Source organism: Ornithodoros turicata, chromosome 5 (assembly GCF_037126465.1).
Source record: "Ornithodoros turicata isolate Travis chromosome 5, ASM3712646v1, whole genome shotgun sequence".
Classification (NCBI taxonomy): Eukaryota; Metazoa; Arthropoda; class Arachnida; order Ixodida; family Argasidae; genus Ornithodoros; species Ornithodoros turicata.
Window position 1 is genome coordinate 4,354,765 of NC_088205.1, and position 18,035 is coordinate 4,372,799.

The following is an 18,035-nucleotide window of genomic DNA, read 5'->3' on the forward strand; positions in this document are numbered from 1 at the left end:
CGTGCATTTACTCCCGAAAGGGACTATTTTTTGTGGCAATGCATTTAGTCCCCAAAAGGAGTAAAAGTACTCCTTTTTTTCTTAGAGTGTACAGGTTCAAACTGTAGTTTCCATCTCTAATATAAATGGAGGGGCTCGACACAAAAAGTGAAGACGACGTCACTTGATGGCGCTCGGTCCCCTTAATCACACGTACATCTCCAATTCCCGTCTAATCACTGACCATGGCTGCATGGCTGAACTTTCCCCTTGTATGTTTTTCCTTTTTTCTGCCAATAAACCCCCCTCCCCCCTGATCACGTTCACAATTGCACAGACCAACACAACACTCGTGGCGCACAACCGCAACGTAAGTTATAAAGTGCACTTGCCATTTTTTTGTTATTGCTTTCTATTCCTGTCTCATGTGTTATACATGGGGTTCCGTGTTTTCAGCATTTGCCGAAAAATGCCGAAAACGACTCGCCGAATATCTTTCTAGAAATTCTGCATTATTCCGAAAACTTCCGAATATACCCTTGCATATGGTGCTGCATGCCGGAAATGCTGCTACCCGATTGCATTTATTCCCCTCCGGGGCATCACATTTTCGTTTTTCCTTCACCTCGTTTCCAGGCAGAATGCGGAGAATACCGCTAGGCGGAGCTGCTAGTCTCTAGTTCAGGGGAAAAGCTTCCCCTGCAGCACTTTTATCAGTGGGTCACGGGGGTTCAAGTACAAGTGCAACCCTCCAAAAATGGAAAACGAATTCTTCGCGTTCTCTATGTCCCAATACTAAGCTGCCCTGCATGCATGAGTCATTATAGCTGGCGATTTTTTGGCATCGGTTTTCAGCCTAAACGTTCAAAATGCCGAAAATGTCTGAATTTGACGAAACATACCGGGTGTTCAAAATTAAGCTTTCACTAGCACTTTATAAATAATAGAACAAAAGAAAACTGACTGCTATTTTTCTGTTCCTTGAGTAAGAAACAGGTGCTACATAATTTGCAGCACCTGTTTCTTACACAAGTAGCGTAAAGTTATCATCCGGTTTCCTGTCATCGCTGCGTTTGCGTAGTGCTCGTGAAAGCTCAATTTTGAACACCCTGTATAAATAACGAAATACACCCGCCGAATCGGAAAACGCGGAACCTTCTTATATATCAATCAAGGTTCTAGCTGACGACCGCAATCCGTCCTCCAGGAATGGTAATAACCAGGTGCATCATATCAATTATCAACTAGCTACAAAGACGTATTAGGACACGGCTATAGTCAGTATGGTAAGAACCGGTACAAGATGAGACGTGGCGTTTCTAAATGCGGGTCAATGGCTCCGCGTTGCGGTCAATAATGTCCACCTCTGACCGCGATGAATGTTAATCTCTACGAGAACTATTTCTAGACGTTCACCCTTCGTCACGCACAGCTTTCAGGGGGGGGGGGGTGAGAGATGTGCCTCGCATGTGACTAATTAATTGGACTCGGCGGCATCATCTCCCTCGTGAAGCGCGTCGTTAATGAAAATCTTCTATTCCTGGCACTGAGATGGCGAGACGGTCTTGGGTGTCTGGCGCGTGGCGGGAGGATCACCTCTCCCGTTAATGTAACGAAAGTTTGGACCTAGGTGTAGTTCCAAGCGCACCATCACAAGAGCCACACATCGTTCAACCATCGAACAAAAGTTTGAATGCTACGCATCTGATTAAAGTTTAAAAATTATATATATATATTGTGGTTCCTTCAGCGTGCATGATTTTTTTGCCCAGTCCTGTACCACCAAGACTGGAAAAATCAGGAAGTGGTACCTAGTATATCAGATACCAGCGACGCGTGTTAAGGTATGAAATGAATAGAAACTTGACTGATTGACTGAAAAAACGATGTTAGTCCAAAATCACTCGGTACTTGCTGCTCCAGCACGCGTTATTTAGGGCGTTATTAGGGCTGGCAGTTGCATTGAATAAGGAAAGTTCCGGGAGCTTCAGACATCTTTCTGCTTCGAGCACAGAAATATTACCTGATTCATGAGCGACGGCAACTTCTTGTGTCAGCCGCACTTTACTTTCTCGCTGCCAATGACTAGACGTTGTCGAATGTATTGGAGCAGAGAATAGAAGAACGGACGTGACATATAAACGATGGAAACCCTACTTTAGATATCCCCCCCCCCCCAGGTCAGATTCAGTTGTGTCAATAAGAGCATTGTCGCGCGGCGGAAGATGGCATATTCACCAACGCGGCTCTAGCTTTAGGTGCATGAAAATATCTTCTGATCGTACTGTTTGACTCTAACCTCAGAACCAATAAAAGTAAGCGTGTTTTTCGACGTTGCTCAGATTGAAAGCTTCCGAATAAATAGCTCTCGTTGAGTCTTGGGTAGAGCTCAGACGTTCGATGTTTGTTCTGCCATCATCTGAAGAGTACATGATCGTGTGCAGGAGGTGTTGCGACGGACTCGCCTTACCCAGACCACCGCCCACGTATTCTCGTTTCTCCATGGAAGATTCGGCAGGGAACTCATAGACCATGACAGTGGCATCCGATGTGGGAACTGGAAACGGGAACTTTACGGAACGGATACATTAATTTACCTAACGACCCGCAAATGTTGACAGAAGACAGTAGCGTAAGCACAAATGCATATTTATCATCGGGAGCTTTTCAATGTTTATGGAACCTTAAATTAGACATTGAATGTGCCCCCCTGGTGGAGATGTTGAGCTACGTCTCAAGAAGTTTTAAAAACTGGTAAAAGCATCGGGCGAAACTAGTAGGCAAATCAAATCGAGACCGTACTCGCTAAAAGCGTTAAACCAAGCAACCCCAAATGCGTTAGCTCTGCAAAGGCAATTGAACCACCTCTACCCGCGCTCAGGATGCCAGGGTAACTACGCCTCTGTGGGGGGCAACGCGACATCGATGCCGTCTTTTGCTGCGAGGCATAATGCCGCTCTGTTTTCAATCTCTCGATTCAGCTACATCGTGGCCTTGCACTTAAACACAACACAACTAACGTATCCCGCTGCGTCAACATGGGAACTGCAGCTTCCTTGGACGACGGTTGTTGCGCTGGGCCTTCCATTGAGGAAGGACGTACCTGTACATGTTGTCCGCCAGCTTAGCTCCGTACAACGAGACGGTACTATGGGAAGAATAAAGCTGTTCACAGATGCACGGGATACAGCATTCGGCTCCTGGAAGCGACCTTGGCGCGTCTGGACGCTCGATCTTTGACATCGTTTAAGTTCTAGATTTTTGACCAGCGCAACACCAAATGGGTGTGCTGCACGCACTGCTGATGTTTCTCGAAAATACCCGACTCGTAGATGTTTTGTGGATTCACTCCATTCTATCGCTACCAGCTAGGCTGTGAGGCTAGCCCTATGTGCAACAAGTGTGGTGTACTTGCCAATGTAGAGCACATACTCCTCCGCTGTCGGACTTATATCAACGAGGGGCGTACACTGCAGTCACAGCTTGCCACCCTTGGCAGCCGCCCCTTCAACTTGTCGTGCATCCTCTGCCCTTGAAGCACAGCGGCCCACTCCGGGGCGGCCTTACGTAATGTAGTTGTTTTCCTTTTTCTTGTCTTTTTCTTGTTTTTTTTCGGCGATTGGCCTAATGGACTCCCTGTGGCCCCGACAGCGCCCCCGGACATTCCCACCATCACGATCAGCATCGCCATCGCCACTCCGATCATCGCCACTCCGATCATCGCCGTCATCTCTCATCATCGTGATCGCTCATCATCGACATCACTCATATTAGGCCCCCTAGCTATGGAGTAGCGTTCCACACCTAGAGTGGAAAACCTCCCCACTTCAACGTCAAAATATAATTGTTGTTGTGGTGGTGGTTTCTCTTTTTGAAGTGCATTAGGACACTTGGCAGGGACTCTACATCGATTGAAATTTTGATCGGCTTAACTTTCCACCGCCTTTTGACACATTGGTTTTCTTTGTTTTTATATTTTCAATTTTTCTAGGTTGCTATTGTGTAGCGGAACCGGAGTATAGCCAGTCCCGACTTTGTCATGGCGTACGCAACCATTGTTGTTCTTGTCCACATTATCATCATCAACATCAGGTAAATGTAAGGGAATTAAAGCAAGCTAAAATTAGATATTTTCAAACTCATGACCGTGTTAGTAGTAGCCGTGATCTGTGGAAGCACATTAGATGTAATGGCAAAACACAAGTCGGAATATCTAACATAGTGTATGATAACCTAAATCTAAATGACAACGTTGATATGGCGACTGCTTTCAGTTGTTATTTCAGTTCTGTGTTCAGTACTCCTCGAGTCCAAGTTGCCAACCCTGAGTTTGTGGCTAACGTGGAAGTGCCCATGGCCCCGCTTGTTCTTTCAGTTAACGGCATTATGAAATTATGCAATAATCTGGCTGTAAGAAGGTGTTCTGGCTCTGACATGATACCTGCTATTATTCTTCAACGCTGTAGTTCTTCTGTCTCCGAGTATTTGTTCCAGTTATTTGACCTGTCGTTAAAGACATCATCGCTTCCTGATGAGTGGAAACATGCAAACGTGGCTCCAATATTTAAGTCAGGTGATCGACGTTGCGTCGAAAATTATAGACCTGTGTCTCTCCTGTGTATCGTTTCAAAGATCCTTGAGCACATTGTTTACTCCAACGTTGCTAAACATTTAACTAATAATAACTTCCTGTCACCTTTTCAACACGGTTTTCGGCCAGGCTATTCATGCGTTACTCAGTTGATTTCCTTTCACCATGATATAGCCTTGGCGTGGGATGAGGGTATCCAAACTGACTGTGTTTTTCTTGATTTTCGGAAGGCGTTTGACTCTGTGCCTCATAGTTTGCTATGTTATAAGCTGCAAATGCTAAGATTAGATTCAATTGTCTTTAGGTGGTTATTAGATTACATGATGAATAGGTCACAACGTGTTGTAGTTAATGGTGCTAATTCGTGTCGATCCTTCGTGACCTCGGGTGTCCCTCAGGGGTCCGTTCTGGGGCCCTTGCTCTTTTTAATATATGTTAACGACATTACAACGAATATTCAGTCGAACATCCGATTATTCGCAGATGACTGCGTTGTGTATCGCAAGGTATCAGGACCGAATGACGTTCTCTTACTTCAGAGAGACCTTGACGTTATTGCTGCCTGGTGTGCTACATGGGGCATGACCCTAAATACTAGTAAATGTAAAGTTCTTCATTTTAACCGCACTAGTCGCACAAGAATACATTCGTATGTAATAGGATCTGTCCCTCTCGCGCTGACAAATGAATACAAATACTTGGGTGTTTTATTCCAGTCTAACTTACACTGGGAGAGTCACATCAATCAGGTTGTGTCCAGGGCAAGTCGTACTTTGTTTTTTCTTAGACGCAACTTTAAGCGGGCGCCGCGTAATGTAAAGGAAACCGTTTTCAAATCATACGGTCTCCCCATATTAGAGTATGCTTCGGTGGTGTGGGATCCCCAGCAGGAATATTTACAGAAAAGGATTCAGGGAGTTCAGAATATGGCAGCGAGGTTCGTGTCGGGTAATTATTCTTTTCGTATCCGCTCTCATGAACTCATTGCCGACTTAGGGTGGGACAATTTAAAGAATAGAAGGCGACATAATCGATTGAAATTGATGTACGATATTCATAGCGGAAACACTGGTCTAAATAAGGATGAATTTCTTCTACCACCTGTGTATGTATCGTCCAGGATGGATCACTCTGAAAAAATTGAACCATTGCGTTTTTCAACGAGTGTTTTAAAGCAATCTTTCTTTTGTTCCACCATCCCAGAGTGGAATTCTCTGCCCCAAGAAGCCGTTAATGCTGCCAATAATACATTATTTATGGCTAAGATTAGGTGTCTTATGCACTGATTATTTGTTTTTGTTGTTACTCTTCTTTTTTTTTTTTTTTCGTTTCTACCATGTAATACTGTGTGTAGTCAGTGTACAATATTGGTATGTTTTTCCTGAGAATGATGCAAGTAGCATCACCATTGTACTTCCTCACTCCTCTGCTGTAATGCCTCACGGCGCTGCAGAGCTCTCTGAATAAATAAATAAGGAACGCAGAGATGCGGGGCTTGTGGCAAGTTGGCTTATTTATTACGAATAGAGGTATAGCGAAGAAAAACACAGCGAGACATTACGAAACGGAATTCGATAATGCCTTACGCAGCACAGCTAGAACTCCAACGGTAAGCACGGGCACGTGAAACAATTGAACTGTAGTAAATGACCCGTGCGATATCACGGCTTGAGCCTTTCAATACGCGGGTTTCATCCAAATGAAGTGAAACAAAGCGATGCACGTTTTATTTCGTTCCCTTTTACAATATGGCTGCCTCAGGTGGTATTCCATTGTGCGCATCCGTTCCCATTCCCCGCTAATGAAACTGCTTACTCGTTAATAATTCCCAAGAGGAATGCTAATTGGAAATGGCAGCCGCTGATATTATATTTTTTGAGCGGTGGGAAACTTTGCGCATTGTTAAAACAATCGGAAGTTTGGCACAGATGTAGAAAACTTTCCCGCGAGTATTCGAATTCCTCATTTGCATAAATTCATATTGCGATTCTGGTTCTCACAAGCTGTTTACATTACGCTAACAAAGTTTTGCGAAGTGGCCGCGCAAGTGCTTGGGGTTCCGAGTTTTCATTTCTAGGAAAGTGACAGCAGTGTACGTATATTTATCTGAGCGCGAAGAAGGAAAAAAAGAAAACAAAAAACTTTGGGCATTTCTCTCTCCTTCCTTTAAATCATACGCTTACGGCGCACGCAATTATCACGGTAAGTTGATGTGAACTTCTTTTTACGCCTTTATAACTTCGCAGTGCAGTTTCACTCGACAAGGCCATGTGAAAACAACGGGTTCGGTTTATTTGGTAATCTGATATGTTTTCGTAATTATTGCCGTTGTAGATGTATTAAAGCAAGAAAAGAAGAAAACAGAAAGACACTCCGTGGATCGCTTCACAGTGTGTCAGCTCACTGATCCCAGGGTCACGGGTTCGGTACAGGCCGTGCACGCCAGCAGCATGGCGTCCGTCTTCCGCGAAGGACGCCAGGCTGTGTCACGTGCCGAGACCTCGGCGCAAAATAAAGTGCACAGATGAACAAATGGTTTTTGTTCCATTGTTCAATGCCATTGTTCCATTCTTCCTGTCTTTTTCTTTTTTTTAGAACGTACCGCGAAAAGTCGACTTTCGTCAAATGCCGATCGTGGCTAGAACACGTATGACTCTGGCTACAATGAATGGCGGACCCCGGGTGCCTGAATACTAGCTTCCTCTGCACACAGAGCGCTACACAGAGGGAGCTAGTAATCAGGGCCCCTCAAGGAGGATATATATATACCCGGATGTTTCAGTTAAATTCCCGGGCAAAATAATTCGCGAACGGGTACACCAATCGAACAACTTTCTTTTTTACAAGCACCTGTCCGTCCTCACTTAACGTCACAGAGGGACGTCACACGCAATACAGACAAGCCCTTTCCCGGTTTGTTTTTCTTTTCTGTTTGCATCACCGCTACATATCAGCGCTTATCGTATCGGTGAAGGGTGAGAGCCGTGCCCAGCAGAAGAGAGAGCTTTAGTACATCGTACGCTATCGCATTTGCGTACGTAAGGGATAGCGTTGGTGCTACTGCGCATGCGCAAAACATAAAGAGAGCTTCGCGCAGTGCGCAGAAACACCACGCTATCCCTTACGTACGCACAGGCAATAGTGTACGATACACTAAAACTCGCTAATGAAAGGAGTGGTACCGCGGGCGACTTCGAACTCATGAAGGAAGAAAAGAAATACAAAACAAAGATCGTGAAACATACCGGGATAAGGCCTCCCTACATCGCGTATAGGGCTGTTGCGGTGAAGTTTGCGCAGCGCCATTTCGGGCACAAACGGCCATGAATTCCAACAGTAGGTAGTTTCATCAGCAGGTTTTGCATGATGTTTCAAACGGTATGGTGCCAAGGAAAGCTACAAAACCTGTAGTAATATATCCACAGAAAAAGCGGTGCTTCTTGAAAAGCGCGAACAACCTGAGACCGTGTATTTGAAAGTGCCGCGTCGTCTGCTAAACTACCGCGTGTTGTATAATTTGGGTCTCTGACGTTGCTGCTCACTCGCGCCACCTAGCCCAGAGCAACAGACCAATCACGTTTTTCTGTGACATTAAGTGAGGGCGGAGATGTCAACGTCGCTGACGCTCTTTTGCCGACCACTTGCGGTTTACAGTAGACGACAGCGGTCAAATACTTTGGTCCGTATAGCGCCCGCTGTGATTACTTTTGTTCATCAGTGCCTCGAGCACATCATGCGGACAGCAGGCTTTAATATCGCTATTGCAATGCGCTCCCTAAAGTCGATTGAAAAGTTGATTAAAATATTTCTGTTAATTAGTCCCCTAACTGGAAAAAAAAATACTGTTTCGTAACAGCCCCGTCGGCTGTAGAACTGGGAAGAAATGCTGGGAAGAAATACGGTTTCGTGCAGTAACAGCTCCGTCGAGTAATCTAATGACAAAAGTAAAAGGGTCCTAAGGCAACTCCCCCTTTTATGAAAATTTGTTGCAGCGAAGAAGAAACACCCTGTATATATATGTACTCCTTGGGCACTCTAGACCCCGCCATCTTGATAAGTTTTCTTTTTTCTTTTCTTTTTTTTGTGATCCTTTAGTGTGCTTTTCGGTTGGGACAAGCTGCTTTGCTGCAGTTTTTTTTTTTTTTTTTACTGCGTTCTCGATCCAAGTCAATCGAACTTAGTTTCCATGTAAGTTAACCTTGTTGCACGTAAAAGCTTTCTATTTTTAGCTTTTCACCTTTTCTTTTCTTTCTCCTTTTCTCCTTTTCTTTCTCCTTGTGGGAGTAGCAGAATTCGTCAGTGACGAATTCAATATCTTCCGGTTTTTTTTCTATAATCAAACTCAAACTCACTCAGCTTATTTTCTTCTTCTTCTGTTTGCAGGTTCGGGCTCAGTTCACATTCCGTTTCTTTTTTTTGTTTTTGTTTTCCCGAAGGTGGATTATTTTGTCCTAGCGGCTATCTAACTTCGCAATCGCTTGCCTTTGTGTACCTCGTGTACCAACGTTGGCTCTGCATTGACCGTTCATCCCTCCGTCGAGGCCGATGTTCTCTCCCTGTCTAATTGCGCCAAATGTCTCGAAGACATTTCCACTGAGACACTGTAATTAATTGGAGAGAAGTGGTCTCGTAACAATCCCGGAGCGGCACGTGCGTACCCAGACCACTTCCAGCGGAAGAAATTGGCTAATTGCAACCTTTGATGCTTTCCACCGTCATCAAATTTATCTTATTGGATTAACGGACATCCCCGTGGTCTCTTGCAGATCAGGTAGAGCTTCTAGCGCTGATTGTTAGGACACAACTGAGGTGATTACGAACGAGAAGGGTCGCTTACCTTATTTCGAGTCTGGTTAGCATTGTGTTCAGTAAGCAGTGCATCGGACACAGCTCTTAACGTGCCGTTTGAGTGCCCAGAAGAGGTCGCTTTTTCACTTCTCTCTCTCTCTCTCTCTTTTGCTCATCCTTGAAAAAAACGGATATGGGATAAATTAGCAACAATCTTGCTGTTTGTTCGACAACAGCAGCTACATGCACGACGATGAGATGAGGTGTTTTACCGCAGGAGTTGCGATATCCTACGTGAGCGTGTCTGAGTTAATGTATTAGTGGGGTGGCGATAAAGCAGATAACATGACGTGACAGAAGACACAGCGAGTGAGATACTGCACGTGCAGAGGTGCCGGAACTGCCGCGGGTTAGCAGTTCATCCAGATGACCACACGTGATGTAGTACGATGAAATCCCATTTCTTGCTGGGTATCCCGTCTCATTCATCCTACACCGTACCTCACCTCCAACCCTTCACCCCTTCACCCTTCATCCCTTCGCCCTTCATCCCTTGCACCCGACGCCCACTCGCGTGTGGCCAACAACAGCGAGTCACTTCCGACATTCTACTTAGCTTAAAATATGTCTAGAATTTGGTTTTAGTGATATGACACAGACTTTTTATTCCAAATAAAGAAAAAGCTAGATAGACGGAAAGAGACTTGTACCATAAGTCTACCTAGAGTCACTAAATAAGCTACGCTTCAGCTTATTTAGCGTAGCTTATTTAGTGACTCTAAGTCTACCCTTCGATCATGTAGGACAGCATCTATCGCATGAAGCATGTGGTGCAAGAACATCAGAAGAAGAAGAAAAAAAGAGGGTAAAATTGGTAGCAGCTATACAGAGATCAGTCAATCAATATTGAGTTTATTCGTCGCTCTCGCAGTGTTTCCTCCGTTTATTTTTATTTAATTTTATTTTTTTTGTACAAACAAGGGCTGCCAGCTTTCAGCGGTACACTAGGAGGTGAATTCCTGTGACGTCCCCTTTCCTTCCATTCCATCCAACAATTTTTGCGTTTCTTCCTCCGAGTTCCTTCAACAAAACAGTTGCGGAGGCCGCAAAATTATAACCCTCTATAATTATAAGACTTATGACGGCACGGAACATCCGGGAATTCAATGTCTTCCTAAAGGGTGTGGTTGTTCAAAGGGTTGGTTCCTTTTATCTTCGTGGGCAGAGGACGCATGTACACTGGGTTAAAAAAAAGAAAAAAACAGAGTTAGAGGAGCAGTGCTACAGTCCCCTAGATAACAATTACTCCCCATTTCAGTTCCCTGACACTGGAATTCACTTCCCGGTATTGCAAATAGTCCCTAAAATCCGCATAAAGTTCCCTACATTCCGTGGCAATGCATTTAATCCTCGACAGGTCTAAAATTATTCCGTTTCCTATCAAGTGCAGCGGGGAGTGCGGCCTAGCTCTCCTTTACATGTCCACATCTTTACGCGAAGTATAAAGCGAGGGGGGGGGGGGTATATGTTATGTTTATTAAGAAAAAAGGAAGGAAAGGTTAGCCAGGTAAAGAGCCGGCTTGCTATTCCGAAAAAAAAGGGGGAATCGAAAAAAAAGGAAGGAAAGAAAAAAGAAAAACAAAACGGGGAAAACAAAAAGAAAAACAAGGAAAGAAAGAAGAGAATAAACACTAGCACAACGTTACATGCAGTTCACGAGTCCTGAGACTCGGAGAAAACCGAGGAAAGCGGCAGCGGACAGCCGACTGGTTGGGGTGCAAGACGAGGCCAAGAAGAGCGGCCAACGAAAAGTTGTTGGGCATTGGGAAAAGATGGGCATTGAAGGAAGTGCGCGCGTTGCATCATGTTCATCCTAAATGAATCATCCGCCCCCGGAATCTTTTCCGTTCTTTTCCTATTAATAACGAGACACTTAACCCTTTTAGGTTATGTCTATATTTGCGCCTTAAAAAGGTAAGGACTCGAACGAAGACTCCCGTACAAAAATATGCTCGTGATGTCGCATAATGTATTTGTTAGGGAGCAATCTCATATCATCCATCAATTGTGATTAGTTCTTGAAGGCCGTTATTAAAAGAATATCGTTAATGTTAAGGGGCAAAACGTGCCAAGATTCATCTTCTGCCCCAGTTCCGCGAATGCTCATTAGCAGCTTTCGCTCCGTAACGGCATAAACGGAAACCTGTGCGGGTTAACGTGACGAAATCCGTATGCCTTTAGCTGGCTCATTATTCATTTTTCCGCAGCACCTTTCTTCTGGGCACGTTGTTTCTTGCAGTTATGGCGGATAGCACGCGTTAACCCTCGCGTGTAATTAATGACCCAGTTGCGGTGAATGACTGCGAAACTCATTAGGAAAAAGGCGGTAAAATTTCCATGCGTTAGCTAATTCCCAACGCCAAGTAAAATGCCTGCGCTGTTGCCATCTCGAACGCAAGCAGGACAAGGTTACCGACGCAGGCGAGAGCGAAGGCAAACGGTAGTGGTGTGGTGTGTGTTGCCGCACAAAGCAGGAAAAACTTGCGTCGGGAAAACAATATATGTTTACATTTGTCTGTATTCAGCTTCATGGACCAAGAAACCCTTTTGCACTTGGGTGTAAAATTTGAAGCAAATATTATAGCAGATCGTGTTATAATTGAAATATTTTTTCTTCTGTTTCAAACCATCGAAGAATATTGCATTGGAGGGGGGAAAAATTCGAATATGAAATCAGCCACCAAACGTATTTCCTTGCGTTCACGCAGACTGAAGGGAAACTAGATTCCATCCTGCGTCTCATGATGTACCGTAATTTAAGTGTCGTATTATTTTAACACTTCCTACAGTATTTCCAACCGTATTTTGAATGATGAACAATATTTATTCGGCGATCGTTCCCAACAATATTTCCAATTTTGGAAATGCTGTCTGTGGGGTTAATAAGGCCTCTTGGTTGCCCAACCCGAACGGCGTCTTTCACATTCTGTGTTACTTTAAAGGAAACGTTTTGACTCATCTGTACACTGTGACAAATATTCATTCTCGAACTATACGACTGAAATCTACTAAGAATTTGCGATTACAAGACCTCTTCGCTCGACAGAAATTAGCACAGGTAACATTCGTCCAACTGTTTATTTTCCTGTAAATTACCGTTTACAGTGGAACCATCGTCGTACATTAAAATGCCAGCCAAATGTTAGAGGTCAAATTCCAGCCCAGCACTCAGGTACACATTTGAAAGTCGGAGGCTTTTACTCCACTTTCTTTTTTGTTTTGTTAATTTTCTGCTTGTCGCTTCCTTCGAATACATTCAACGTGAAAACTTCGTCCAAGGTCCCCCCTTCATCTCATTTTCTTCGTTTTCTTTTCTCCAACTTTTGCAGCTCAAGCTCAAGTTCGCGACGCGTCGTGTTGCACAAGAACGTGTTACCCAGCCAACACTGCTACTTAGAGCCAACCTCGCACCATGTTCTTCCATTTTCTTTTCTCCCCTCTTCCAGACACCTCGAGTTAGGCCAGACAAGCGTAAGAAGGAACAATCTGTTATCGCGACGGACGTGTACAACTGTCACTTCGTTTCCTGGCTTCATTTTGTTTTTAGAGCTGCGTCGACACCAGAGCTTGGATCGTCTGCGCTGGCAAAATGGAAGCTAACAGGGTCTTGGCACGTTTCATAACCCGCAGCGACTGAGAGTTTTCTCGCGTGATGGAAGGCAAACCTGCATTTACAGGCTGGTTACCACTGATAGCAATGAAAACAAGAACACTGCCGGATAGCACAGTGTTAGAAGAAGAACAACAAGAAGAAGAAGTGTCGTGTGTACAACAAAAGTGCGAATAAGAAAGTACAACGAGTGAATGACGCCTCTGTACCTCTACGTAGAATGTCATTCGCACATACCGTAAATTACATCTGAGCAACGTGCGTACGTCGAAATTTGCGCATTATGGTCCTGGTTGCATATATTTGTTTTCTAGTCGGTTGTGCAAACACGCAAATAGGTTACCCGCACTAAATGTTGTGAACAGAAGCGTACGCCGTCAATTTGATCGTCCTGTTGTACGCTGCAGATTAGATCAAAATGCACACACGCTGGAATGAAGGCATAAATTATGTACACTATTAAATACAAAATTATATAAATTTATCGGTACAACAATGTATTTACATGCGATCGAATGGCTCATGATATTTACAATGCACAATGAAATACAGGGTGTCTTTTTTTTCTTTTTTTTTTCGATACAGATTTTTCATTTAAAAAAAACCTAAGGGCTATAGACACGCTATTTTCACTTCTATCATCTCTGGGCCGGCGGACGTACTTGGCCATATGTTGCTCAACCGTCAAATGACTAATTATCTAAAAATCGTTAATTACTTCGTTCGTTAATTACTTAACCCCTTTCGTACTTCTCTACCGGTTCGCTGGATTTCTACCCATCTACGCTCTGGGGGAATGTGCGTCCTGGGCCGACTTCTAAGGGAACTGTGTCGACACATGTCTGACAGCCCCAGTTTGAGGAAAACCGAGGAAAAAAACTCAGACTGCACAGCCGGAATCGGCATTCGAACCCGGGTATCTCCCAATCTCGACGTGATATGGCCAGCCCGCTAACCACTGAGCCACGCGAGCTGGTTTGTTCATCTTTTTCACCATAGTTTGTCCACCTGCCCATCTGCGAATGCTCCCAATTATTGCTGCCTCCTGAATGGAAAGACTCTTTGTCACGTACTCTCTCCAACCTGTTTTCTCTCTCATGCGCAGAGACCTACTGTCGTAGCGTATTTTTAGGGGAAAAAAATATCCCCGGGTACTGCACCACGAAGGATATGACCCCGACGACCCTTTTATGAACTACCGTCGTAGCGTATTACCATTAGTTACAAATTAAATGGAACAAAGTATGTAACGTAACAATAGTGTCCCATATATATTCCACCTTAAACAAACAATCTGTCTTGCATAAACCACAGAGGCGAACGCAGTTTTCGCCTGCCTAGAAAACTGTCTAGAAAACAGCACTGGTGTGTAGAAGACGACAAAACTGAAGAAAACGAGAGAAGGAAGCAACCACGATAGAGTAACGAAGAAGGACGACTCCTGCTGCGGAATGCCAGCTTGCAACAACGACAGTCCATTACCGTCGTATGGCCATTCGTCACGATGCAGCATTATCGTTTTTTCATGCGGCACAGAACCATTTGAAATGCATGGCAATCCCGACGCCCCGGGAAATAGCACTCACGTTTACGCTTATCGCACCACGCGTTCATAGCTGCTGCAGGTCACTTTCCATACTTCCTTGTTTCTTTACGTTTCAGTTATGTATAGTACTTGCTCTTTCCCAAGTTGCGTTTCAGTTTTTTTATTCGTCATTCGGTGCTTGCGGACTTTGATGATTGGAATCATCTATACATCCTTTCGAGATTCATCGCGTAACTTCTCCCCTCCGTCCACATCACCAGTTACTTTATTGTTCACATTCGAGCAAACTTGTTCGTGGCCGCAGTTCTTTCCTGAGGGAGCAGAGGCCCTTTCGGGTTCCTGGTCTTTGATAACCCTTGTTTACCCTCTCATCTCCTGTGTGCCTTTTAGCGAACGATAGTTTATCGTTTCACTTTTGCCGTGTTTTTCTTTCTCTCGTGTTTACTCTCTTCGGGTAGCCCGGCGTTCCCCTTTTGTGCGAGTCCGATAAAGCACCATTCTTTTCTGACAGACGGTGCGTTCTCTTTTCTCGGGAGAAATACGAGGCTTCGCGCAACGCTGAGCGATTCTTACAACTTTTGGAAGTAGTGTTTCAGCTCTTTTCCAGCAGAGAAGAAAAAAAAAAAAAAGGCGGGGGCGTGAATTAAACATTACAGTACCATAAACCTAGTTGCGGCAATTAGCAATGAAACTAAACTGCTTTGGGGACGCGAGAGGAGATCTATGATTTCATGCCATGCTTTCAAATGAAAGCATGGCATAAAGCATTCATAAGAAAGAAGAAAGAAAGAAAAAAAAAGGTACGTTGTCGAGCATACGCGTAGTAAGACTAAATCGCTAAATGCGAATATATGTCGTATGTGAATTAAAAAAAAAAGAAAAGAATGTTTGTGCTGCCTTAAGGAGTACGGGGGGGGGGGGGGAATATGTTTAATGCAAAGTAAGAAGGAGGAAAGGGAAAGGTTAGCCACGGTGTGGGCTTGCTATTCCCTAATGCTTTCAAGCAAACAGAAGAAAACAGCTGGGATACAGAAAATTATCAAAAAATACAGAAGAAACAGCTCCTTCACTAATCGTTGCGCATCAGAGAGTGCCCAGGAGTTTAGATTCCCGAAGGAATCGTGTCAGCGCAGACGTGACTTCAGCGTGCTGGGTTGGGCCAAGTAGCACCGCGAGGGAGAGCTCTCGGTAACCTAGATGAGCAAGGCGGCGCCAAGGAGTACGGGCCACTCTAGCAAACTATCGAGGAGCGCGGTAATCTTTAAAGGGGCACTAAAACGCAAAAAAAAAACAACTTGTTCTCAAATGAGACTTCGTGTTTCAATTAGTTTAATGCAAGCAAAATTAGTTCACACAGCGCTACCGTTTAGAAGAAAAACGTAATGAAAACAGAGCCGTCTTGGGTGGCAACGAATGGGATCCCCAGAAGGCAAAGACTGGCGGCATCCAATGAGACAGCAGGAGAAGGGCGCGCATACTTATCGTGGGCATGTGGATTTGGAACGGGTGCGATCGTGGTGTTCCGTATATGCGCGGCATGATGCGCACTACTGCATTTTTGAATACCGGTTCACTGAATTGTAGCCCACAACAGTTCTCGCGAATGTTCCACTGACAACATTTATCTTCAAGTCCTTCGGACAGCGACGCCAGTCCGCACAGCAACGCGCACTGTGTTTTTCGCAAAGACTGCTTCATGCCATGACACGTGCGTGCACGCGCAGCATGAGCTAAAAGCACCGATGCACGAGCTGAAGCGACGTTCACTGCTTAGCGCCGAAGCAAGAAAGAGCCCGGTATAATTTCGATCGTAGCTCCGTAACGAAATCAAAGTTTTGAATTATGATAACATGTACGAAATAAAAATAGCGTGTAACGTAATGTGAAGTGAACTTGTTTTTGGATTTTAGTGGCCCTTTAAGGCGGACACATGACACATTGCACGTGACGTATGGCGTGCCTTTCGTGATGAGCGTCCCGCGCCTCGTTGGCTCGCTAGAAATGAGATTACAAGACAAGCGATTACAAGCGAGACAAGGATAGACAAGCGAATAAGCATGCACCCTGGACCTTCAACGCAAAGGTTACAGCCTGCTCTATGTCAAGCAGGCCACGGTAACACGAAATCGCAGGAGCTCCCAAATACTCTCGAGGTACAGCTGAAGAAGGAGAAGGAAGCAATGACGATGACTTTCGCCATTGTTTTCAAAACCGCGGCTCCCACGTGACACTACTAATTGGGTCAACATGTAAGCTTCTTCCTTTTCTGTCTTCTTCATTCTTTTCTTTATTTTATTCTTCTTTCTTCATCTTCATTCTTCTTTTTTTTATTTATTTCAATCTTATTTCTTCATCTTCGTTCTTCTTTTCTTTTTGATTTATTTCAATGTTATTTCTTCATCTTCATTAACTTTCTTTTTGTTGCGGAATAGCAAGCCGACGTCCCGTTTGGCTGACCTTTCCCACGTTTTTTTCCCCCTTTCGTCTAATAAATATGTCCCCCCCTCTTTCAACGGTGTCCGATTATCCAATAAACGAGAATGCGAACCAGAAGATCTGATTGGCAATGTATAAGTAACGGCTTAATTCAGTAATCAAAACACGTAATGTAATGCACTTCCTTCTTTCGTATGATGAAAAAGTGTGACCAACTAGGGCGTTATTTGTTTCCACCAATATCAGAAAGAGCAGTTCGTCGTTTGTGTAAGTCCAACAACATTTGAACGACCGCATCCGAATAGCGTTAAGCACGCAAAATATAAAAATAAAATACTACGTTCCGTATAGTGTTCAGCAACTTTTCTTTTACATTAATTACGCTTCACGTTTCCACATCCGGAGAGTTTGTTCCGACCTGTAGGGCCAGAGCAAAAACATACAGGTGGCCAGCCACGTTTTTTTTTTTTTCTTTCTCGCAGGAAGGCATCTATTGCAGTTCCGCTCAATCTGTGTGAAGCTGGGTTTCAGCTCAGCCCATTCCCGAGTAACACGTTTCCGTTTCGAGTACGATGGTGTCGTATTCCTTGTCCGAAGCGAGACAAACGGCCCTAGTAACTGCCTTTTCGCCCATCTGCCCTTTATTGCCACAGCCATATAGAGTGAAGGGGAAGCACGGTGCAAAACAACGCTGTGTTGTTTGCAGTTTCCCATCCGTTACAGACTTCCCCTCTTTCCTCTTCGGTTCTTTCCTCGTTCTTTTTCTTCTTTCTGTTTTTTTTTTTTTTCTTTTTGGCTCGAGTTTATAAGACGCTTCTTGCTCGAGAGTGAACGTATAGAATGTGTCGTTTGATATTTCTGTTTTCGTATTTCATTTATAAGATTTAGTCGTCGTGTTTCAGTCCCACAGCGTTTCGGAAGTTGCTCTGCGATGTGTTCTAAAAAAAAATATTTTACGACGTTTGCATAAGTGCCACATGCAGATGCAATGCAATCAGCGCCTATTTATACGACGGTGGCCTGCT

General features: G+C 44.4%; 1 long non-coding RNA gene across 2 annotated transcripts in view; it reads right to left on the reverse strand.

Moving 5' to 3' along the window:
* LOC135393813 (uncharacterized) overlaps positions 1–18,035 on the reverse strand; it is a 159,430-nt gene that overhangs the window by 103,107 nt on the left and 38,288 nt on the right. For both annotated transcript variants that reach the window (XR_010422723.1, XR_010422722.1), the window contains exon 2: positions 9,408–9,535. This is a non-coding gene — a long non-coding RNA (uncharacterized LOC135393813). The remainder of the gene's footprint in view (positions 1–9,407; positions 9,536–18,035) is intronic.